Genomic DNA, 25,767 nt, shown 5'->3' on the forward strand with positions numbered 1-25,767 from the left:
ATCCCAAGGTTTTTCCCATGTTTCCATCTCCATAAGAAACTTCTGGGTCAGCTTTCTCCATAAAGTCTGATAGTAGGGCTTTATTTCCAGTCATATGTCCTGAACATCCACTGTCCAGAACTAGGATGTTTTCCTTTTGCCCTGCAATCATAAAGACCACTATTGGTTAGTTTTAAGGACCCAGACTTGCTTGGATCCTTTGGCCTTTTTAAGTTTGTTAGCATTTACAGCGGATTTAATTTCAGAGTTTATGCTAACATGCTGTTGATCAGACTTTATATCAGACTTTGCATCAGAATTTACACTAGAAGGAATTACACTAACTTTCTTCAAAGAAGGTTTTATTTGATAATAATCATAGTACAAACTATGATAATCCTTACAAGTATAAATGGAATGCCATAAACTACCACAATGAAAACAAGGATTTTGTGGTTTAAACCTAACAGACTGACTCTTAATTCCTGATTTAGGAGGTAAAGAGTTTATATCTTTATTTTTCCTGCATAAAGAAGCAAGACAGTTAGAGTTCCACAGTTATAATATTTCTTTCTAGGAGCATTAGGAACAGGCATATAATTATTGCTTTTATTCACACCTTCCTTTCCATTCCTATTTTTTCTAGCTTCCTTTACCTTTTTCACATTTCTAATCTCTTTCAGCTTATGCTTAAGCTGCTTCTTGGTCATTAAGCATATGTTTACTTTAGCTGGTTTATCCTGTTTTAATTTGTGAGAAGTTGTCTTTTCTTTTACTTCTGTCTCGGAATCTTTCATCTTTTCAGAATCAGACATAACAGTTTTTTTTACAAATTTAACATGATTTACCTTTGGCTTAGTAGTCTGTTTAACAACAATAGGCTCAATTTCACAGTTCCTTTCTCACTTTTATCATCTCCATAACTTAAGCCCTCTTTCCAGTTTCCACTACTTAGTAAATTCTGAGTTGTTCTGCCAGAGTTAGTCCAAGTTCTGATGATCTCTCTTTCCTTTTCTAAATCAGTTTTTAGAGATTCATTTAAATTTAACACTTCATCTCTAACATACAAAGCCTCATATCTTTCTTTCTTAGTTTGATGAAGAAAAACTAACTCCTTTTCTAAATAGTCATTTCTATTTTTAAGAGCAAGACTTTCAGATGTTAATCTTTCACATGTTAAAGTCTGATCTCTAAAACTAATGAACATAGTTTTAAGGTATAATCTCAACTCAGTAATATCATCAGTATGAAAATCAAAGGTTGTTTGAGGTACCTTCAATTCAGCAGTGTCAGTACTACTATCATCATTTTCCATCAAGGCATAGTTCACCTCATCTTCAGAATCTGAAGTGTCTGTCCAGCTTTTCTTCTTTGTGACAAGTGCCTTGCCTTTATCACTTTTTCCTCTCTTGCAGTCAGGAGATATGTGGCCTCTTTCACCACAATTGTAGCATTTGACATTTGAGTTGTCTCCTCTGTCAGACTTTCCTCCTTTGCCTTCAGACTTTCTGAACCCTTTCTTATCAGAACTTCCACCTTTCATGGAAAACTTCTTGCCCTTTTTGAATTTCTTGTAGGCTATCTTTATGATACCCTTCACCATAAGAGCACACAGTTGCATCATCTTTGCATCAACATCAACTTCAGATAAACTTTCAGTTTCTGAATCATCATTATCAGAATATGATGATTCTGAATCAGACTTTATGATGAGAGCCTTTCCTTTGGCATTCTTTGAGACAACAACTTTAGGAGACTCCTCCCCAGCTTAAAGAGCAATTGTCCTTGCCTCTTGCTCCTTTGATCCATCTCAAGTTCATAAGTGTTCAGCATACTATAAATTTCATCAAGAGTAGTTTCAGTAAAGTCGTTGTTGTCTCTTATGGTAGTAGACTTCAAATCCCAATTTTTAGGAAGAGCTAAAAGGAATTTTAGATTTGAATCTTCCAGAAATATAACCATCTTCACTTTCCATATGGGATACTCAGATGGTCTCAGTATCTCCTTTGACATGGTTTTTGATGGTTGATCAGCAACTGCAACAGAGCTTGGTAGGCTTATATGGTCCTTCATTAATTCTGTCAAGGTATTCTGGATCTGTAGCTTCCAGAAATATAACCATCTTCACTTTCCATATGGGATACTCAGATGGTCTCAGTATGGGAACCCTAATAGTCTCATATCGACTGTGGGTTTGAGTGTGCTGAGTTTCTTGAGTTTTGGTGGGCTTAGTTGGGGTTTGTGTTTCTTCAGACATGATTGTTTGGATCTTTACTGTATGTGTGTTAACCAAAAAGCTCTGATACCACTTGATAGGTCACACAACACTATAAAAGGGGGTTGAATATAGTGTTTATATAATCAAATCAATTCCAACACAAGTATGTAACAAAGATCAAGTATATTCAAATAAACTCTTTTACAATATAACCGTTGTTCTCTCTCAGTGATGAACAATATCACTAAGAGCTGCTAGGTTAAAATATATAATCTTCTCGATAATGATAACACATATAGTGTAAACCCTAAGCTGTGTTTATATAGTACACAGTTACAAGATATATTCTAATTGATATGGAATATAATTTTGTCTCCTAAAATATATCAATCAGATATCTTCTACAAGACTTCTACCCCTCTAACTCTTCATGTATATCTTCTTTTACTTTAGTCCAGATCTTCTCCTGTAAATCAGCCGTATTCCTTATCTGAAGTCTTCCTGCACTTAAGTTCTGATATACATCTTCTGTCGCCTTAAGTTCTGATATTAACTTCTGACTTCAGTATGTTCAGATTTCAAATAAATCCTGATATGTCCTGTTATTAAGTTCCGAAAACTAAACACAAATCAGATTAGACATGACATCTCAAATATATCTAACAAATTGAATGACAGATTAGAAAAGATTGAGGTTAAAACAGAAACTATAAAGAAAAACAATAGAAATGGGAAAGTAGGAATTAACAAGCATAACAACTACATACCTGATAAATATGCACCAAGAAAAATCTGCGTCAAGTGTGGTAGTGTTAATCACCTATCTATTAATTGAAAACTTGCCATTCCTATTCCTATGTCTGTGCCTCCCACTTTTCCCAACATGACTGCCATGCCTACCATGCCTATGAATGCTATGTCTACTCAGAATATGAATGCACAATATGCTAATATGCCATTTGCACCTAATCCTTATTATGTTGCATTTAGTATGCCTCAAATGCCATTTAGCATGCCTTACTGGAATAACATGTTTGCAAACAGCATGCCTTTTCCTGTAAATCAAAATGTGCATGATAATTCTGGTTTAATGACTAGTTTTAAAGGTCCAACTCAAATGACCAAGGATGAATCAGAAATTTCCAAGTCAAATGAGATCAAACCTAAGAAACCAAAGAAGAAAGCTAACAAGGCAGGACCGAAGGAAACTTGGGTACCAAAATCAACTTGATTTGGTTTTAATGTGTGCGGGGAAACAGAAAGAATCATTGGTACCTGGATAGTGGTTGTTCAAGGCACATGACTGGAGATTCTACCCTGCTCACAGAGTTCAAGGAAAGAGCTGGCCCAAGTATTATATTTGGAGATGATAGCAAAGGTTATACTGTGGGATATGGCTTGATTTCAAAAGACAATGTCATCATTGAAGAAGTTGCCCTAGTGGATGGTCTCAAGCACAATTTGTTGAGTATCAGCCAGCTTTGTGATAAGGGCAATTCAGTAACCTTCAATTCAGAAGCCTGTGTTGTGACAAACAAAGGAAGCAACAAAGTGGTTCTCACTGGTGTGAGAAAAGGAAATGTGTATCTAGCTGACTTCAACTCATCTAATGCAGAATCTGTCACTTGTCTTCTCAGCAAAGCAAGTCAAGATGAAAGTTGGCTATGACATAAGAAGTTATCCCATCTAAACTTCAAGACCATGAATGAGCTTGTCAAGAAAGAATGGTTAGAGGCATTCCTCAAGTGGAGTTTTCTAAGGATGGATTGTGTGATGCCTGCCAGAAAGGAAAGCAGATCAAAGCATCATTTAGAAAGAATCTTGATTCAACAATTGAAGAACCTCTGCAATTGCTACACATGGATTTATTTGGACCAGTCAATGTGTTGTCCATTTCAAGGAAAAGATTTTGCCTAGTAATTATGGATGATTTCTCAAAGTTCTCTTGGACATATTTCCTAAAGTCTAAAGATGAGGCTAGTGAAATTATCATCAATTATATAAGGCAAGTCAACAATCATCCTGATTTTAAAGTAAGGAGAATCAGGAGTGACAATGGAACTGAGTTCAAGAATTCTGTGATGAGATCATTTTGTGAAGAGAATGGGATAATGCATGAGTTTTCTGCAGCAAGAACTCCACAACAAAATAGAGTAGTGGAAAGAAAGAACAAATCTCTTATTGAAGCTGCAAGGACAATGCTTGAAGAATCAAAGTTACAAACATATTTTTAGGATGAAGCTTTGAATACTTCCTGTTACACTCAGAATATTTCTTTGATTAATCAATCAAACTGTATGACACCCTACCAATTGTTCAAGAACAGGAACCAACTCTAAATTTTCTTCATGTCTTTGGCTGCAGATGTTTTATCTTGAGGAATCAAACTGATCAACATGGGAAGTTTGACGGTAAAGCAGATGAAGGAATTTTTGTTGGAGATGTTGTGGGAAAGGCATATAGGGTCTACAATCTAATAACCAACATTTTTATGGAATCAATACATGTTGTGTTTGATGACAAAAATATTGAAGGACTACAAGATGGAGATTTCCATGAAAGCCTCAAGTTTGATAATGTGGAGATGGTTGCAAGACTTGAAGCTATCAGAATCTTCTTAGCTTATGCGGCTCACGCCAATTTCAAGGTCTATCAAATGGATGTCAAAAGTGCCTTTCTGAATGGAGATTTAGTGGAGGAAGTCTATGTTAGTCAGCCTCCTGGTTTTGAAGATCCAAATTTTCTAAATCATGTCTACTATCTTTTGAAAGCACTTTATGGACTGAAGAAAGCACCTAGAGCCTGGTATGATACTTTATTAAAGTTTCTTTTGGAAAATCAATTCACAAGAGGTACTATTGATAAAACTTTATTCTTTAGAAATGTTCATGGCTCTAGTATACTTGTTCAAATTTATGTAGATGCTATTATATTTGGCTCTACAGATGAAAAACTTTGTAAAAAGTTTGCCAAATTGATGCAAAGTAAGTATGAAATGAGCATGATGGGAGAAATAACTTACTTTCTTGGTTTGCAATTTATGCAAGTTAGTGATGGAATATTCATTAGTCAAACTAAATACATTCATGATCGTTTAAAGAAGTTTGATCTAATGGATTGCACATCTGCAAAAACTCCCATGGCCACTACAACTAAGCTTGAATTAAACACTACTGAAAGTCTGTGGATATTTCAAGCTATAGGGGTATGGTTGGCTCACTTCTGTACTTAACGGCTAGTAGGCCTGATATAATGTTTGCTACTTGTCTTTGTGCTAGATTTCAGGCTGATCCTAGAGAATCTCACCTAGTAGCTATTAAGAGAATTTTTAGATATCTAAAGGGAACACCAAAACTTGGCATTTGGTACCCTAGAGATTCTGGTTTTGATCTAATTGGTTATTCAGATGCAGTTATGCAGGTTGTAGAATAGATAGAAAAAGTACAACAGGAACCTGTCAATTTCTAGGGAACAAGCTTGTGTCCTGGTTCAGTAAAAAGCAAAATTCAGTTTCTACTTCTACAGCTGAAGCTGAATATATTGTTGCTGGTAGTTGATGTGCATAGATTTTGTGGATGAAAAACCAATTGTTGGACTATGGTCTACAAGTTGATAGAATTCCTATTTTCTGTGATAACACAAGTACAATTGCCATCACTGAAAATCCAGTATAGCATTCAAGAACAAAGCACATAGACATCAAGTACCACTTCATAAGGGAACATGTAATGAATGGTACTGTGGAACTGCATTTTGTTCCATGTGAAAAACAGCTTGCAGATATCTTTACCAAGCCACTTGATGAATCTACCTTTTCAAAGTTGGTAAGTGAGTTAGGTATGCTTAATTATTCCTGAATCATTTCAAATATTTTTACAAGTTTTAATACAGCCAGAAATTTAATTGATTTTTCTATTTTGGATGAAATTTTGGCTAAGTCAAAATTTACATCCCGACGGATGCTTATTATCCATCGAGTTTGATCATCCGACGGAATATTAATTGTTAATAAAAATCAATTATTTTTCTGGAGTATTTTATAACTCGATGGATAACTGATTTATCCTCATCCGTCGAATTGTCTCAATCCTAGCCATTAAATTTCTGAACATTATCCATCAGGTATACTTATAGTTTGTAAGCATAACACGACAGATAATTGAAGAAAGTTTTACGGTTTATTTATTTCTAAACGGCTATTTTGGGGAATTTTTATTGGTCTCTTTAGTTTACTTTATTTCTTTTGATAGTTTATTTCTGAGATAGTATAAAAGAAGAATTCATTTTTAACCTATTCTTTTATCATTCTCAAGATTCAATTGCTCTAACTTCTCTCTTTTCAAAAGCAAAACTTTTCTCTGCAACTTTTAAATCTTTAGCAATGGCACTTGTAGTGAAAATCATGTCCCAAACTGGTTATATTTATGAAAAGAACAACTTCACAGCTCTAGTGAACAAAGAGATTCAACAGTCTGGAGATTATCACAAAATGATGGATTTTGTGAAAAGCTGTAAACTCAACTATGCTATGCTGGAATCTCCCATCATCTACTGTGAGATTGTAGAGGAGATATGGACAACTGTAGTGTACAACTCAACTGACAAGACCATCACTTTCACTCTTAAAGGTAAGCAGTTTTGCATTAATAGTGATGTTGTCAAAGCATGCTTTAGAATTCCTGATAATACTGTTACTGCTCCACACACAGACACTGATATAGTTAACATGCTAAATTCCATGGGCTATGCACTCACTACCTCTAAATTAAGTGAAATTAGAAGGTTGGGTCTTAGAAAAGAATGGAGTTATCTGTGTGATGTGGTAGCTATGGCATCTGTGTCAATGACCCAACAGATGCCTACCCAAGCTACCAAACCAACAATTTCAAAATCCAAATCTAAGAAAGCCCCCTCTTGTTTCTTTCAAAAGAAACCAGTAATAACGACCCATATATTTTTATTATTATTTAAATATGTAGTTATGGAATAAATAATTAAACAAAACATTTGTGTGGGTTCGGTCAGTGGATTACTACTCTGTCACTATATGTATGGGGTTATTGCAGTTTTATTTCCATAAATACTTGGATTGTCTCTAAAATTGTTTTTATGACTTTATAATTTCAATAATTATTTTTAGGACTTTAAAAAATTGGGAAATCAATATTTCATTAATTATTTATTTATAAATGATTTTCTGAGTGTGTTTAATGGTAAAATCCATATTTAATTATGGAAATCTTCAAAAATTATAAAACTTATATTTTATTAAGTTCATATTATTCAGAGAATTTTAAAATTATTTTGGGAATTTTCGGAGTTAGTTTCACCCGCGCGTCGATTCGTTTAATTGATAAAAGCGTGTATAAATTGCGTTTTAGGAATTGTTTAAAAATTTCAAAATTTATGTTTTTATAAATTTCGGGATATTTGTAACATTTTAAGACTATTTTTGTAATTTTCTGAAATTGTTTTACGTGCACCTTGGACCGATAATATTAACTTTCGGGACAGAATTTAGACCTACGGGAGAAAACAGGACACGTGTTGCATTCCAGGGTCATTAGTTAACACGTGGCAGTTATTGGTGGGGTTAAACAATTTATTTTGTTTTCTTTCTTCATTTCTTCCTAGCAGAAACGTCAATCCCTCTCTAATCTTTCCTCTCGATCTCTCCTATCCCTCTCTTCTTTCCTCCCTATTCTTCGTCCACAAATTCACCTCATCTTCCTCTGTTTCTCCTCGGTAAGCTATCAGGGCTGTGCTTTCCATTTATTTTCCGTGATTTTTGTTTTTTCCCGGTGATTTATGCGGTGCCGGCCGACCTTCCTCGGCTTCCGGCGAGGCGGAAGTGGCGAGGCTAGTGGCTGTGTTCGGGCATGTATATATGTATGTACATGTCGAATACATATTTGTGTTGCTTGGATTGCATAGTTCTGTGTTGCTGTCTGTTGCTTCATTTTTTTCCGGCCATTCTCCGGCCCCTTGTCACGCGTGTGATGCGTGCCATTGCATGTGTGTGTTCTGTGATGATTGTTGTGTTTGGTTATGGTCATGTGTTATTGTGCAATTCGAAACCTTAGTTCTTTGGGTTATTCGAATTAATTGACTAATTCTTGAAAAAAAAATTGAATGAACATTCTGTGATTTTTGGATTATTAATTTTTGATTATTTAAAAATTAAATCGGTGAAATCCGCATTGGAAACCCAAATTTATCGGGTACCCGCGAATTTTACCGCCGTCGGCGATGAGCCTCGGCGAGCCGACGGTGGACTGTGATGACGCGGTTCTGAGTCCTAATATTTTAAAATAAATAAATATAAAATATGAATAAAAATATAAGATGTAAATAATTATATTTAATTAGTGTTGGAGAATTAGTGAATTGGCGTTGTTGACTGAAATCGATGATTGGGAATTGGATTGTAATTGGTTTGGATTTGGTTGTGATTGATTTGACGTCGAGTTGTTCGACGGGTTAGTCCGATAAATAAAGAAGGTGCTGCCCAATTTCTGAGAAATCGAACTCCGGAAATACAGGAGCGTATCCAGTAATTATCGGGCCGTCGAACGAGTATATATTAACATATATATAAATGTTGTACACAAAATTTGATTGTATGTGGTGGCGAACTGTTTTGCCAAAAAGTAATAACCCTAATTTTTGTAAAATGACGAGTATATGTATTTTTTTGAAAACGAACACCGAACCTATTTTTCATGAATGTGAACCCTAATTGTTGTGTGTGTTATTATAATATGTGTACTTACGAGTCGGGAATTGATATCAAAGAGGTAGGTTGTTAGCGAGGATATGACAAGCATACCTAGATGTCTAACGTAGGGTATTTCGGTTCTGTATATAATAACCCCAATTTTTGGAAATTTTTGAAACCCTCATGAATAGTGATTTTGCAGATTATGCTGAATGAGAAAACTTTTCATACCACACTATGTAGGGGTTCTGGTATGGATATTCTGAGATTTTATTAGTACTCTATATGATATATAAGTGTATGTAAAGATCGTCAGAATCCAATTCCGAACACTTTGATTTTTCCCGGAAATCCACTAGATACGAAAAGAATTGAGTATAAGGTAACAAGATAAGAAGGATTTAAATTAAAGGATTATAAGAGAGGATCATAAAAGGAATATAATATATTGAGAAAGGTTAAGGGAACCTAAGTAATAAGATCCCGGGTATGATCCCTCAAACGATAAACGAAAACGAAAGTTAAGCGAACTGTATAACAGATCAGCGGTCATTAGGCAAACAATTAGAAGCTAATCAAAGAGATTAGTGGGGATGATGTCATCCAACCAATAGAAAGAGGACAAAGGAGGGATGATGACATCACAAAGTGATGCAAGCATGACATAAGAAGGAAGGAAATGTGGTGGATTGTTAACCACACAAAACCAAGGTTAAATTGGTAATTAACCTAAAATAAAACAAATCTAATTTCATCCACCAAGCCAAACAAATCATTTCTCATCAAAACAAAATGTTATTCTTCATCACCAAGGCTTGCTCTCGGCTTTTTTCAACTTTAAAGGGAAGAATTTTCAAAACTCAAGATCAAGGCTTCCTAAATTGGTAACATAATTCCCTAGTCATCCTTATGCATAGTTATGGCTATCTTATGAGTTTAAGCCTTCAATTCTTTCTCAATCTTCTTCAAGAAATCAATGAAGAAGACAATGAATAGTGATTTCAAAGTTTTTAACTTGATTTTTCTTGCTTTCCTTTAAGATCCAAGCATCCCTAAGACTTCTCAAGGCTTCTTAAGGCTTCCTAGCTACTCCCACCACTTCAAGGAAGGTATATCATCTCCAAACCCTAGCTTTAATTTTATATTAGGTTGATTATGGTTGTGAGGGTAAAGAGTAGCTTGAAACTTGTTTGTTTAAGAGTTTGGGTTGGAATGGTGGTTATTGGTTTGTTGAAATCTTATGATTTGGTTAAAGAATGTAGTATAGTTTAAATTCAAGTTTTTGGATTAAGTAGATTGATTATAATGAGTTGATTTGGGGCTGTTGTAATGCAGTTTAGATGGAGGTTTGATTGGGTTGAGAATTGGGGTTGAATTGTGATGGTTTTGGAATGGTTTAAATTTGGGAAATCGCGTAAACATAGCCGTCGTAATGTCCGATTTACTTTAGACTGCTTTTGTTCATAACATTAGCACCCGAGAACCCCCTGCTAGATGTTGACCATTGCCATGTTTAGATAGCTCATGTTACGAGCTTCGTTTTGATATGTAGTTCGTTTGATTCCGATGTACAGTTCAGGAGAAACGACCGTTTTAAGTAACGGCGTTTCGCGAACGAAACTTTTCCCCTCGCCTTACTTTGAAATATAGGTTAAAGACCTTAAAGGACTAATTGAAGTATGAAACATTTATGTAAGGTGTAATAGGCAGTTGGTAAGACACCCGCGAAGGAATTGCCTTAAAACTCGTAATGGTTAAATTATTAAAAATGGTGGAGCCGAGGGTACTCGAGTGACTTAAGTAAATCGTTAAGCGCGAAAGCGAACTTTAGGACTCTAAATGGTTAAAGTCTAGTTTCTTAAGCGACCGGGGTTTAATTCCGACTTATGTTGTTGTTCATAGGGTATCGGACCCACTCTAAGCTTAAGTCTATCCGGGAGCACTCAGACAAGTTTTCTACTCGTTATACTGTTGTTGTGATATATATGTGTATATGCATTATCTTGTGATAAATGCATGATTTTTATTAGCAAATTCTTACGATATATTGGAGCATGTGATATGGTATATATGCATGTCTGTTTCGTAATCTTGATATATATCTGTTGTTTCAGTTGATAATACCTATGCTAGAGAATAGCGGTAATTTGCATATACCCTTAGTATAGGGACCCAAAGGTGAAAACATTTTCTAAAACCGGGAGTCGAGGATCCCGAGTAGATTATATATATATATATATATTTATATATATATATATGGTTATCATTTTCAAAACTATTGATCGAATAAGGTTTATTCGATAACTTTATTTTATTTAATGAATATTATTTGAATATTCATTCAAGGACTTATGACTCTGTTTATTCTATTTAATGATTATTAATTGGATATTCATTTGAGGATGTATGACTCCGTTTATTTTATTTAATGAATATTATTTATAATATTCATTCGAGGTATTATGACTCCGCTTATTATTTAATAATATTCTTTATTTTATTAAAGAATAATGTTTCGATAATCAAACTTATTTTCGATTATTCAAATAAAGATTATACTTTCGTATAAGTATATCTTTGGTTATTTAATATCCATTTCAAGTATGAGTTTTAAAACTTCTACTTCAATTATTTTTATAAAGATTATTCTTTATGGGAATATTATTTAAATAATAATATTCAGATATTTTCTAAATATATTGGGACTGATTTATTTTAATAAATCAGCAGTACTCCAAACATTCTTAAAAATGTTTTCGAGTCTTCAAAATGATTTTTAAAGTTAGAGTGGACCCCAAAACTCATTTTTATATTTAAGATCTTCCTTTCAAAGGGGATTTAAATACTCGCTCAAAACCTGGGGGATCCAGCTCTGTGGTGTATTTTACATTCGCAACGTGGTTGCTGTTTTGAGAAAATAATTTGATTACTTGCCCAACGTTCGGGAAGTAAGTCCATCTAATTGAGTCGGCATAAGCGACATGCCGGGGTACGGTCTATCAAAGTGTAAGTGGCTGGGTGGCAGTCCATCAATGCGTAAGAGGCCGGGTGGCGGTCCAGCACAAGGTCCTTATATGGCCAGGGTGATGACCGGTGGGGGATTCATCCATCTACTAGTAGAAAAAGTTACTTAATGGGTATCTTTGCCTGATCAGCAAGATATCGGGTTTATGCCAAAATTCTTTTCTTTCCAAATTCATTGGATATTACAACTCTGTTCATACTTTACATGACAGAGATTTTCAGGAAATGTATGAGATATATATATATGGATATATATATCAGGACTTAATGAAGTATCTCGTAACTTCATTATTTATAATGATATTTCAAAGATTGAATCTATTCAAGTCTTATCTTGTAGTCTCATCTGGGTGATGAACTTTGAAATTGATTATAACTTGAACGGTGGTAGTTCAAGTAGTATTCGGATATAAGTATATTGGAGTATCTTGTAACTTCATCTTTTAAACTTATATCTAGTAAATGATTATCTTATGCATGATAAAGATTTTCAGAAAAATGTTGAGACAAGGTTAGATATATGAGATCACCTTGCAACGGTATTTTTATACAGTTATACACTGGAACTCTGTGTGTATTATGCATGGAAGAGGACTTCCAATATTTTGAAAAGTATATATGTATATATATATACTGAATAATTTACGACTTCATCGCATTAAGATATCAACTTGGTTCATTTCTTTTGACCAAGACTTTCATGAGTACTATGAGAAGGCTCATGTATTGTTAATCATATTATATATTATTTTGGTGGGCTTGCTGCTCACCCTTGCTTTCTTTTTTCATCACACAACATCGGATAGATAAGATGAACAGGACCAAGCTCCCAATTCGCAAGCGGATAGGAAACGTTCCGCAGCTTTCTGGAAGCGTTGAGGCCGCTGTAGCTGAGGTAGAAATTACCAATAGGCTAAGTTTTCAACTAATGATGTACCAGACTTATGTATATTATGAGTTGTAATAATGGCAGAGAAATGTAAATTTATTCAGAAACTTGTTTAAGGTGTATTGGCATGTAATTGTGGAATAAAACGACTTGTGATTATTTTTGGATGATCATCTCTGAGACTATAACTTGTGGTGTGTGTGTTTATTGTGGGGTCACAGTACAGATTAGTTGATTAATTATTAAGATTGGGTGTTATTAAGGGAAATGGAACTCGTGACAACCCGGATCCCCGACCCCGGATTTGGGGGTGTTACAGAAGTGGTATCAGAGCTAAGCGTTATAAACCTCAGAGATGATGTGACGTAAAGATAATAAGTTCACTAAGATAATAAGAACTCTTGCCAAGTTCATAGTCGGGCTACCTAACATAGTACTAACAGTTAAAACCCTTATGGGAACCCTTATAAATATCGTGATAGAAGCGTAGTTCATTATCGTATATGGTAGCGGGACTCCGAACCCTGAGGTTGAGGAGCAACAACGCGATGATGTTTTATTACTTATTGGAGATCAGATTATGGATCCGATAGAGCGTCCTAACGCGAGATCGGATGATGTTCATATTGAGAATGTAACGATTGAGGATGTTGTCCTAGAAGGGACAGTTGCTGAGGAGGATCCCATGGAGGATCCTGACAAGAATGAATAAAGGACCATTGAGGAATTGATAACCATGGTTAGGGAAACTACCAGAGGTAGGATTGGCCGGTCACTACCGGAGGTTCGTTCAAGTTTGTAAAGATAGTAACCCCTTTAACGCGGCTTACTCGTAAGACTGAGAAGTTCGAATGGACAGAGAAATGCGAGAACAGCTTTCAAGAACTGAAGCAAAGGTTGGTGACGGCCCCTATGCTGGCGTTGCCGGATGGAAAAGGATATTTTGTGAAGTATAGTGACGGTTCGCACAAGGGCTTAGGGTTCGTGCTTATGCAGCACGGTAAGGTAATCGCGTACGCATCAAGACAATTAAGGGAATATAAAATTCGATATCCCCACCCATGAGCTTAGGCTCGTGGCAATAGTTTTACCCTAAAGATTGGAGGCACTACTTGTATGGAGAGAAGTGCGGGATTTACACAAACCATAGGAGCTCTAGTACATTTTTACGTAGAAAGAGCTCAACATACACCAGAGGAGGCGGTTAGAGCTAATCAAGAATTATGATTGGGAGATTCTTTATCATTCGGGGAAAGCCAATATGGTGGCTGATGCCCTTAGTAAAAAGGAGAGACCCAAGATGATAATGTATTTTGGAGAGTTTATAAGAGATTTTGAAAAAAATGGAAATAGAAGTGAAGGTAACCGGAGCCGGTACCGAAAAGATGTTTGAGATTGCAATACAGTCCGAATTATCGGAAGAGAACATATTGTGCCAGAAAAAGTGATGAATGAAGGCAGAGAGCCAACAATTAGATAAAAGATTAATACCGAGAAAGATGATAAGGGAATAATGAGGCATTCCTATAGAAATTGGGTTCCAAATGTTCAAGAGCCTAAAGATGAAATCTTAGATGAAAGCTAGTTTGAGGAATAAGAGTTAGAGCAAACCCTGACTGTGATAGTCAGGGAGGTCGCCATCAAGATAGAAGGAACCCATAACATGATGAAGTGGAAAATAAGGATTTAAATTATGTAAGATGACCCCAATTATGGGGAGTAGGAAGAAATATTTAGACTGAGGAAACAGAAGTCGAGTAAGGAAAGGAGACCCGAGACGGTACTCCTATACAAAAATTTATGGACCTTTCTAGACAGAACTTAGACTATTATCCCCAACCACCAGTTTGAGGAAACAATGCGGTAGAAAATTCTTTCATGACCTTTAAGTCGCTAAGCTCTCAGAGTTCCAAGGAACAGGTTGACCCAATCGAGGCAAGAGCCTGGCTAAAGGAAATATAGGAATCATTTGAGATTCTAAATGATCGACGAACCACAAAAGACTGTTTTTGTCACTTACCCTCCTAAGAGAGAGACCACCCGCTGGTGAAAGACCAAGGAAGGCACGGAGCAAGAGATTATAATAAACTGATTTAAGTTCAGTCAATTGTTTTCGGGAAAGTAATTCCCAAAGATAAGGAGATAGTGTAAAAGCTTTGGAGCTAGAACAAAAGTGGATAAGTATGATGAATTGTGAATCTAAGTTGTAAAAGTTGTCAAGATTCGTTCTAAGGGCACGGATCCAGAATGACGGGATGTTTGAAATCAATGCTTATGTTGTGTTGATTCATGAAATAATGATAAGAGAAAGGAAAATAAAAAGAAATTGAAGTGGAAAGGAATATAATAGCAATAGAGTTTGAGGAATGATAAGGGAGTTGGGTATGAGGAAACCCTAAAGACTCGTAGCAATAGAAATAGAAAAGTATGTAATCGTCAGGATGAGGGTGATTCACCATGAGTAAAATTGATGGTTGAGGGCATAAGAGATATATATATTTTATCCCCTGTGAGTTGGGAGGATTCGAGGAAACCTTAAGGTAATTCGAAGGATAAATAATGAGACGCGGATAGACTGAGGAGACAAGGAAGTAAGAAATTAGGAAAATTGGATGAAGGAAGTGACCTTCAAGAATATGAAGTGTAAGACCGGTGGCTTGATACCCAGAAAGGGAGACGCCAAGTATGAGAGATATCCCAACATTGAGATGACTGTTGAGATAAACAACAAAAGTAAATAAGGAATTATTAAGAAGAGGTTCACGTTGAACACGACCAATATCTTCCAGAACATCCTTGTTATCGTTACCAAACTAGGCAAGAAAAGTGGATAACCGTTGTTATCTTTTGGAGGCCATATCGATTGACCTCATTTTGAATACAGATGTTATTGTGAAATTAGACATATACTATCGAGGTGGGAATGATGGAATAAGACACCCTTATCAGGGATATATGACTTGATTTATCCATGGAAAGATGCATGTACCTTTTTAAAGGTGGAATTAAGGATAGAACATCGGTAACTTAAAACGAATCCTAGGGGAATGCCTAAAGGTTGGCATTTCACCCTTAATAGGGATAATATGAGGATTGACAGTATGAATTGGAAAAGATTAAGGTAATAACGACCTTTAAGTATCAGTGGAGAAATTTTTCAGAAGTATATAGACAATGATTCTGGTATTAGTAAATGGTGTTTTGATATGCCCTGTATCTAGGGAATACAGGAGGAACGATTCAAGGATAACCTTAGAGGTTTTACAAGGAAAAAGGTAATATTCAAAATTCTCAAGAATAAAAATGTTGATAAAGGAAATGTGACGTAATTATAATGATGCCAAGTGGGGCACGTGTTAAACCACGAGAAAGTATGGATCGAACCAGTAATGGTCGAAATTGTTCAGGGCAATTAGGACTTAAGATAAAAGATGTTCTAAATATGATTGAGAGTCAGTCATGATAGTGATTAACCTCTAAAGACTGAGGCAATAACTTATGGAAAAATGGTGATATTTTTTTTACTCACCAGATTTTAAGGAAAACATCTTCACATAAGCAGTGATTGAAATGAGGTAGAAAATTTATTTGGAGGTGGTTAAAATGACATTGACTATAAGGAAATTTTACTATCAGGAAAGGCCAAAGAGGTGGCCAACACTTTAAAGGTAAGAGGATGGATAATTATAGGCGCTTATGCCAAGGGAATACGGTGATGATGGTTAAAGCTATGCAGATTGTATTATGGTTTGGAAGATTGACACTCCTTCTGATGACTGTGCAATACCCAACCGTAATAGTAGTTGGTAAAGGTTTAATTCGTGTAATCGCCATGAGCGGGCTATCTACCTCAGAAGGTACTATCTTGAGAATAATCCAGGACCATATTTCAAAAAGGACTAAACGAACCTTGAGTTAAATCTTCTATTTAAGGCATACGATTAAGAATGGTATTCACCTGCTATCGTTGCTTTGACTGAAACTCTTCTGCAATTTTATCTGCTTCATGTCATGTAAGTACGTCAAGTTCAGGAGTGTTCTTCATGAATCATGAACGGTGATCATGTTACCTCCTTAGAAGAATTAGATACGACATATATGGACTCCGTAGGGTTAGATATTAAGATTTCATGGAAAGTGAATTACGACAGTAGGTCAGTGGTGGACCATAGTAATGCATCAATGATTCTGCGAGTAATGAGTCGATTACAACCATGAGAGTTGTATTGGAATGAATGTTGAGATTGAGTACCACTAATCGGGTCGTGGTAGTGTATAAGTTATCATTGATAGACTTATTAAGTAGAGTATCTACCTATTGAATATTTATTCCTTCCTATCAATAGAGAGTCGTATTACTATACGAGGAAGGTTGCGATGCAAGCATGGAATTCTAGTAACGATGATGTCTAGAATGAGATCCCAGATTCGATTTTCAATGTCGAGGGAGTTTCAAAGGTGATTGTGTATAAGCTCGAGGAAGAGCATGGGTCCATAGAATGATGGACGGAATAGCAAAAAATATTTAAGCATGTGAAATGCGATGCGATAATACTTGATGTTGATATATATACACATATGCTTTTTTCTCCTATGACAAACCTCTATAATTCAGAGGTAGGTTGTAACACCCCCAGATCCGGGGTCGGGGATCCGGGTCGTCACGGTCTTTCTTTCCACAATATCACTTCACTTAATTAATAATAATAACCTTATGCTGTGACCCCACACTAACACACACCACAACCCGTTATAGTCTCAGAGATGAAATTGAAATAAGTACAAGTCTTTGAATCCACAATTTAAAAGTTATTACAACCCAAAATGATTACTTGATAAATTTATAGTTAATTGCCATTATCTGCCACAAGTTATAATTATACATAATTTGATTCTCAAAAATAGAATGCCTGATCTACCAATAGATCTACCTCTGCAGCTATAGCAGCTACAACATCATCGGGAAGACGCGGGACGCTTCCCACGCGCTTGCGCTGGGTCTGCTGGAGTCTGGCCATCTTTCCTAACTGTTGTTGTGTGATGAAGAAATAAAGCAAGAGTGAGCCTTACAGCTCGCAAGATAATATAGTGATAACAATAATATAAGTATCTAAATGGATACTTACTAGAATCTTTTTTCAAGTGTAAGATAATTACTTACTAGATATAAGTAAAAACAAGGGATGAAGTTACCAAATACTTCACTATACTTATATCATTTATAAAGCTACTTGAACTACCACTGTTCAAAGTATAATGAGCTTTTACCAGTTCATCACATAGATGAGACTACAAGACAAGATTTGAATAGATTAAACCTTTGAAATATTATTAAAGGAAATGAAGTTATGATATACTTCATTAAGTTATGATATATATATATATATATATATCCACATATACATCTTCTTTATACATTTCCTGAAAACCTCTGTCATGTAAAATATGAACAGAATTGCAATATCCAATAAATTTGGAAAGGAAAAGAATTTTGGCATAAACCAGATATCTTGCTGATCAGGCAAAGATACCAATAAGTAACCTTTTCTACTAGTAGATGGACGAATTCCCCACTGGTCATCACCCTGGTCATAATAGGACCTTATGCTGGACTGCCACTCAGCCACTTATGCATTTGATGGACTCCCACTGAGCCACTTACACTATCATGGACGCCCACTGAGCCCATGTTGCTTATGCCGACTCAATAGATGGACTTACTTCCCGAACGTTGGGTAAGTAATCAATTCATTTACCAAAACTGCAACCTTGTCGCGAATATAAAATACACCACAGAGCCGGATCCCTCAGGTTTTGAGCGAGTATTTAAATCCCCTTAAAAAGGAAGATCTTAAATATAAAAATGAGTTTTGGGATCCGCTCTAACTTTTTAAAAAAAATCATTTTGAAGACTCGAAAACACTTTAAAGAGTGTTTGGAGTAAATCTGATTTAATGAAGTAAATCAGTCCCCAGTATATTTAGAAAATGTCTGAATATTATTATTTAAATAATATTCCCACAAAGAATAATCTTATAAAAATAATTGAAGTAGAAGTATTAAAACTTATACTTGAAACGAGTATTAAATAACCAAAGGTATACTTATACGAAAGTACTATCTTTATTTGAATAATCGAAAATAAGTTTGATTATTGACACCTTATTCTTTAATAAAATAAAAAATATATTTCAGTAATAAGCGGAGTCATAATACCTCGAATGAATATTATAAATAATATTCATTAAATAAAAATAAAGGAGTCATACATCCTCAAATGAATATTCAAATAATATTCATTAAATAATATAAACTGAATCATAAGCCCTCGAATGAATATTCAAATAATATTCAAATAATAAAATAAAAGTTATCGAATAAACCTTATTCGATTAATAGTTTGGAAAACTATAACCATATATATATATAAGTATATATATATATATATATATTTATATACATATATACAAAATCTACTCGAGATCCTCGACTCCCGGTTTAGAAAATATTTCCACCTTTTGGGTCCCTATACTAAGGGTATATGCAAGTTACCGTTATCCTCTAGCATAGGTATTATCAACTGAATCAACATATATATATAGCAAGAATACGAAACAGGCATGCATATATATATATATATATATCATAGCAGCATGCTTCAATGTATTGCAACATTTGCTAATTAACCAACATGCATCTATCGCAAGATAATGCAAATCCAAATATACATCACAACAACAGTTATAACGGGTAGAAAACTTGCCTGAGTGACTTGGGGTGATAAAAGGCTCGGGACGAGTTTGGTAACCTATAAACAACAAGTAAGTTGGAATTAAACCGAAGTCGCTTGTAAATCTATTCTTTAACTAACTTAGACTCTAACGCTTGTTTTGCGCTTACTGATTTGCTTAAGTCACCCGGGTACCCTCGGCTCCACCATTTTCAATAATTTAATCTTTACGAGTTTTAAGGCGATTCCTTCGCGAGTGTCTTACCAACTGCCTAACACACTTACCATAAATGTTTCATGCATTAATTAACCCTTTTTGGTCTTTAACCTATGTTTCAAAGTAAGGCGAGGGGAAAAGTTTCGTTCGCGAAATGCCGTTACTTGAAACGGTCGTTTCTCCTAAACCGTGCATCGGAATCGAACGAACTACATATCAAAACGAAGCTCGTAACATGAACTATCTAAACATGGCAATGGTCATAATCTAGCAGGGGGTTCTCGGGTCCTAATGTTATTCACAAAAACAGTCTAAAGAAAATCGGACGTTACGACGGCTATGTTTACGCGATTTCCCAATTTAAAACCATTCAAAACCAACCCAATTCAACCTCAAATCCAACATACAACCAACATCCATCCTTATCACATCATAACAACCCCAACCAATTCAATTTTAACATTCATACTTATGCCTAAGCTTAACTTTAACCATACTTAAGTTCTTTTAATCAAAATAACAACATTTACCATTCCATTTCAATACCATTTCAATCCCAAACTCTAAATCACAAACATCAAGCTACAATATCACCCTACTAATCAAAATCATCTTATAATACATAGGAATCTAGGGTTTGGAGATGATATACCTTCCTTGAAGTGGTGGGAGGAGCTAGGAAGCCTTAAGAAGCTTTGAGAAGTCTTAGGAATGCTTGGATCTTCAAGGAAAACAAGAAAAATTTCAAGTTAAAAACTTGAAAACACTATTCATAGTCTTCTTCTTTGATTAAATGAAGAAGATTGAGAAGGAATTGATGGCTTAAACTCATGATATAGCCCTAACTAAGCATGAAAATGATTAAGGAATTAACTCACCAATTTAGGAAGCTTGGATCTTTGATTTTGAATTTTCTTGCCTTTTGCAATAGTAAAAAGCCGAGAGCTCTCAAGAACAATGCCTTGGTTTCTTTTTGATTTTGATGAAGAATGAATTTGCTTGGCTTGGTTGATTTGTTTTTGTGTTTGATTTAGTTAATTACCTTGTTGCCCTTGATTTTATGTGGTTAAAAAGCCACCACATCTCCTTCCTTCCCATGTCATGCCCATGTCATATGGTGATGTCATCCTTCCCTCCTTGTCCTCTTCTCATTGGTTGGGTGACATCACTCTCTCTAATCCCTTTGATTAACTCCCTAATTGTTTGCCTAATGACCGCTGATCTGTTATACGGTTCGCTTAACTTTTGTTCTCGTTTATCGTTTGAAGGATCATACCCGGGATCTTATTACCTAGGTTCCCTTAACCTTTCTCAATACATTATATTCCTTTTTATGATCCTCTATTATAATCCTTTAATTTAAATCCTTTTTATAATGTTACCTTATACTCAATTCTCTCCGTATCTAGTGGATTTCCGGGAAAAACCAAAGTGTTCGGAATTGGATTCTGACGATCTTTACATACACTCATATACCGTATAGAGTACTAATAAAATCTCATAATATCCATAATAGAACCCCTACATAGTGTGGCATGAAAAGTTTTCTCATTCAGCTAAAACACGATTCACAAGGGTTACAAAAAGTTGAAAATTTTGGGGGTTATTACAGTCTCCCCTCCTTAAAAGTATTCCGTCCCGGAATCAAATAGAAAACAAATGGGGGTACTTTTCTAGCATTGTGCTCTCTGGTTCCCAAGTTGATTCTTCCACATTATGATTCTGCCATAGTACTCTGACTAGCTTGATTACTTTGTTCCGAAGCACCTGCTCCTTCTTATCTATAATCCTTACTGGCTTCTCCACGTAAGTTAGATCTGGCTGCATATCCACCTGCTCGTACTCCACTATGTGTCTGGCATCCCGATGATACTTCCTTAGCATTGACACATGGAACATATTATGAACTTGTTGCAAGTTAGGGGGCAAGGCTAGCTCGTAAGCTAACTTTCCAATCCGTCTTAATATCTCAAAAGGTCCAATGTATCTTGGGATTAGTTTTCCTTTCCTTCCGAACCTCATTAATCCCTTCCAAGGGGATACCTTTAGCAGTACTAAGTCCCCGACTTCATATTCCTTGTCCTTTCGGGCTAGGTCTGCATATTTCTTCTGTCTGTCTTGGGCTGCTACAAGTCGCCCTCTGATAAGATCCACTATGTCTTTGGTCCTTTGGACCACTTCGGGTCCGAGCATCTTCCGCTCTCCTACTTCATCCCAGTATAAGGGAGATCGACACCTTCTTCCGTACAGGGCCTCATAAGGCGGCATTCCGATGCTAGCATGAAAGCTATTGTTATAAGAAAACTCGATCAACGGCAAGTGATCATCCCAACTCCCTTTAAAGTCTATTGCACAGACTCTCAACATATCCTCTAGTGTCTGGATGGTCCTTTCACTCTGCCCATCCGTCTGGGGATGGTACGCGGTACTCATATTTAACTTGGTCCCCGCACATTCCTGAAAGCTCCTCCAAAATCTGGAGTTGAACCTGGGGTCTCGGTCTGAGACAATGGACGCTGGGACTCCATGTCGCGTTACTATTTCCTTAAGGTAAATGTCCACCAGTCTATCGAATGTGTATCTCTCATTGATAGGAATGAAATGAGCTGACTTTGTCAGTCGGTCTATGATTACCCAAATGGCATCGTGATTGGCTTTCGTCCTTGGCAATCCTACAACAAAATCCATCGCTATCTGTTCCCATTTCCATTCGGGAATCTCCAGGGGTCGTAAGAGTCCACTGGGTCTCTGGTGCTCTGCCTTTACCCTTTGGCAAGTCAAACATTTGCTTACCCATTCTGCTACGTCCCTCTTCATGTTGGGCCACCAGTAATATTCCTTCAAATCCCTATACATCTTGGTACTTCCCGGGTGAATGGAATACCTTGAACTATGGCTTTCATCCAATATCTCATCTTTAAGCTCTTGAACATTCGGAACCCAAATCCGGTAGGAGTACCTCATTATCCCTTTATCATCTTTCTCAGTATGGATCTCCTCTCCAGTCATTGACTCTCTACCTTCATTCATTATTTTATCCTGGCACAATCTGATCTTTTCCAATAACTCTGGCTGCATTGAGATCTCAAAAAGCTTTTCAGTTCCGGTTCCGGTTACCTTTACTTCTATTTCCATTTTCTCAAAATCCCTTATCAATTCTTCCGAAGTCGTTATCATTCTGAGTCTTTCCTTTCTACTAAGGGCATCAGCCACCACATTGGCTTTCCCTGGATGATAGAGAATCTCACAATCATAGTCCTTGATTAGTTCTAACCATCTCCTCTGGCGCATGTTGAGGTCTTTCTGCGTAAATATGTACTTGAGGCTCTTATGGTCTGTGAAAATCTCGCACTTCTCTCCATACAAGTAGTGCCTCCAAATTTTTAAGGCAAATACTATTGCCGCGAGCTCAAGGTCATGAGTAGGATATCTAACCTCGTATTCCTTCAATTGTCTCGATGCATACGCAATCACCTTACCGTGCTGCATAAGCACACATCCTAATCCTTTGTGCGACGCGTCACTATATATCACAAAATCTCCTTTTTCGTCCGGCAATGCCAATACCGGAGCCGTTATCAACCTTTTCTTTAATTCCTGAAAACTGTTCTCGCATTTCTCCGTCCATTCAAACTTCTCTGTCTTACGAGTAAGTCGTGTCAAAGGGGCTGCGATCTTCGCAAAGTCCTGTACAAATCTACGATAGTAGCCGACCAATCCTATAAAACTCCTTACCTCTGTGGGTGTGGTTAGCCTTTCCCAATTTGAGACCGCCTCTATCTTGGAGAGGTCGACCAATACTCCTTCTTTATTGATCACATGTCCTAAAAACTGTACTTCATTCCGCCAGAATTCACACTTCGAGAATTTGGCATATAACTGTTCCTCTCTAAGTATTCCTAGAGCTATCCTCAAATGCTCTGCATGTTCTGTCTCAGTCCTTGAGTAGATCAAAATATCATCAATAAAAACTATCACACATTTGTCCAAGTACTTCTTAAATACTCTATTCATTAAATCCATAAAAGCCGCTGCGGCGTTGGTTAATCCAAAGGACATTACCAAGAACTCATAATGCCCATACCTGGTATGGAACGCTGTCTTGGAAATATCTTCGGGTTTAATCTTTAGTTGGTGATATCCAGTTCTCAGGTCGATCTTGGAAAAATAAACAGCATCCTTTAGCTGGTCGAACAGATCGTCTATTCTAGGTAATGGGTACCTGTTCTTTATGGTTAGCTTGTTCAACTCTCGATAGTCTATGCACAGCCTCATGCTCCCATCTTTCTTCTTAACAAATAAAACTGGTGCTCCCCACGGAGACACACTGGGTCTTATCATACCCTTATCCAAGAGTTCCTGCAATTGGATAGCTAATTCCTTCATTTCTAACGGGGCTAACCGGTAAGGTGCCTTTGAAACTGGCGCCGTCCCCGGGGCCAACTCAATAGCAAATTCAATCACTCTATCGGGTGGTAATCCCGGAAGGTCTTGTGGGAATACATCTTCAAATTCGTTGACTACTGGAATATCTTGTAAGTTGGGCACCTCCTTCTGTGTGTCCACCACATAGGCTAGGTAGGCCTCATTTCCTTTTCGTAGCATCCTTCTGGCCTGGGCCATAGTCAAAAATTTATGCGCTGCCTCTTTCCTCTAAATATAACTTCCTTCTTCCCTGGGATATTTAGCTTAACTTTCTTCCCTTTACAGTCTATCTGAGCATCATTGCTAGATAGCCAGTCCATTCCCAAAATTACATCAAACTCCCCTAATTTAAAAGGAATCAGATCAACACTAAAAGATTGCTCCCCTATGCCTATCTCACAGGCGGGGTGAATCTGGTTAATAGGAATAATTTCATGATTGGCTATTTCTACTTGTAAGGGTTCTATCAAGGGTTCAGCCTTAAGTCTTAACTTACGCGCAAAGTCCTTTGATATAAAAGATTTAGTTGCTCCCGAATCAAATAAAACATTTGCACTGACTGAATTTAGAGAAAGGGTACCTGCTATCATATCTGAATCTTTCATAGCATCCTGGACTGTCATGTTGAAAGTCCTTGCAGTAGGTGGCTTATTAGAAGCAGCCCTGCTTGCTCCCGAAGCTGCTGGTTTGTTCATTGGCATTCCCTCTTCCAATGACCCGGGCGTCCACACTGATGACAAGTGGTGGTTGGAATGACGGCAGGGGTTGATGATGGGCACTTAGTTGAATAGTGGCCTTCCCGACCGCACTTAAAGCAGGTTACTGGCTTTCCTTTACACTCCCCAGTGTAATTCCTTCCACATATGTTACAGGCTGGCAATGGGGGTCGAGACTGGTTGGAATAGGACATTCTTGATTTCTGGCCGCCCTGGCTCACACTCACACTCATTGGCCGCTTAAACCCAGTGTTCCTTCCTGGTAGGGACACTGCTCCTCGATTAAATCTAGTTGGGAAGCTTCTTCCTGCGGAACCTCCACCCATGCTCATACTTTTCCTCTTTATTCCTTTCTTCTCTCTTTCCTTCTGCATCTGTTCACTTCCGACTTTTACAATCGTTGCCTTTTGTACCAGAGTGGCATAGTCCGTAAGCTCAAGGATTGCCACCCTATTCTGAATCCACGGTTTCAGTCCCTGCTGAAACCTCCTAGCTTTCTTTTCCTCGGTGCTCACAGACTCCGGCACAAACCTTGATAACTCAGTAAATTTCGCTTTGTACTCTGCTACAGACAAGTTATTCTGCTTTAGCTCCAAGAACTTGAGCTCCATCTGGTTTTCCATAAACCTCGGGAAATCCTTTCCCAGAAACAACTGACTAAATCTCTCCCAGGTTATAATAGCATCTGTCTCCATGTTTTTCTTGGCCTCCCACCAGTAGTTAGCTTCTCCTTTCAGAAGGTAGGTAGCAAATACAGTCTTCTGTGCCTCATCGGTACTCAAGATCTCAAAGGATTTCTCCATTTCCTTTAACCATGCCCTTGCCTCAACTGGGTCGGCTGATCCGTGGAA

This window comes from Apium graveolens, chromosome 2 (genome assembly GCF_009905375.1).
Source record: "Apium graveolens cultivar Ventura chromosome 2, ASM990537v1, whole genome shotgun sequence".
Classification (NCBI taxonomy): Eukaryota; Viridiplantae; Streptophyta; class Magnoliopsida; order Apiales; family Apiaceae; genus Apium; species Apium graveolens.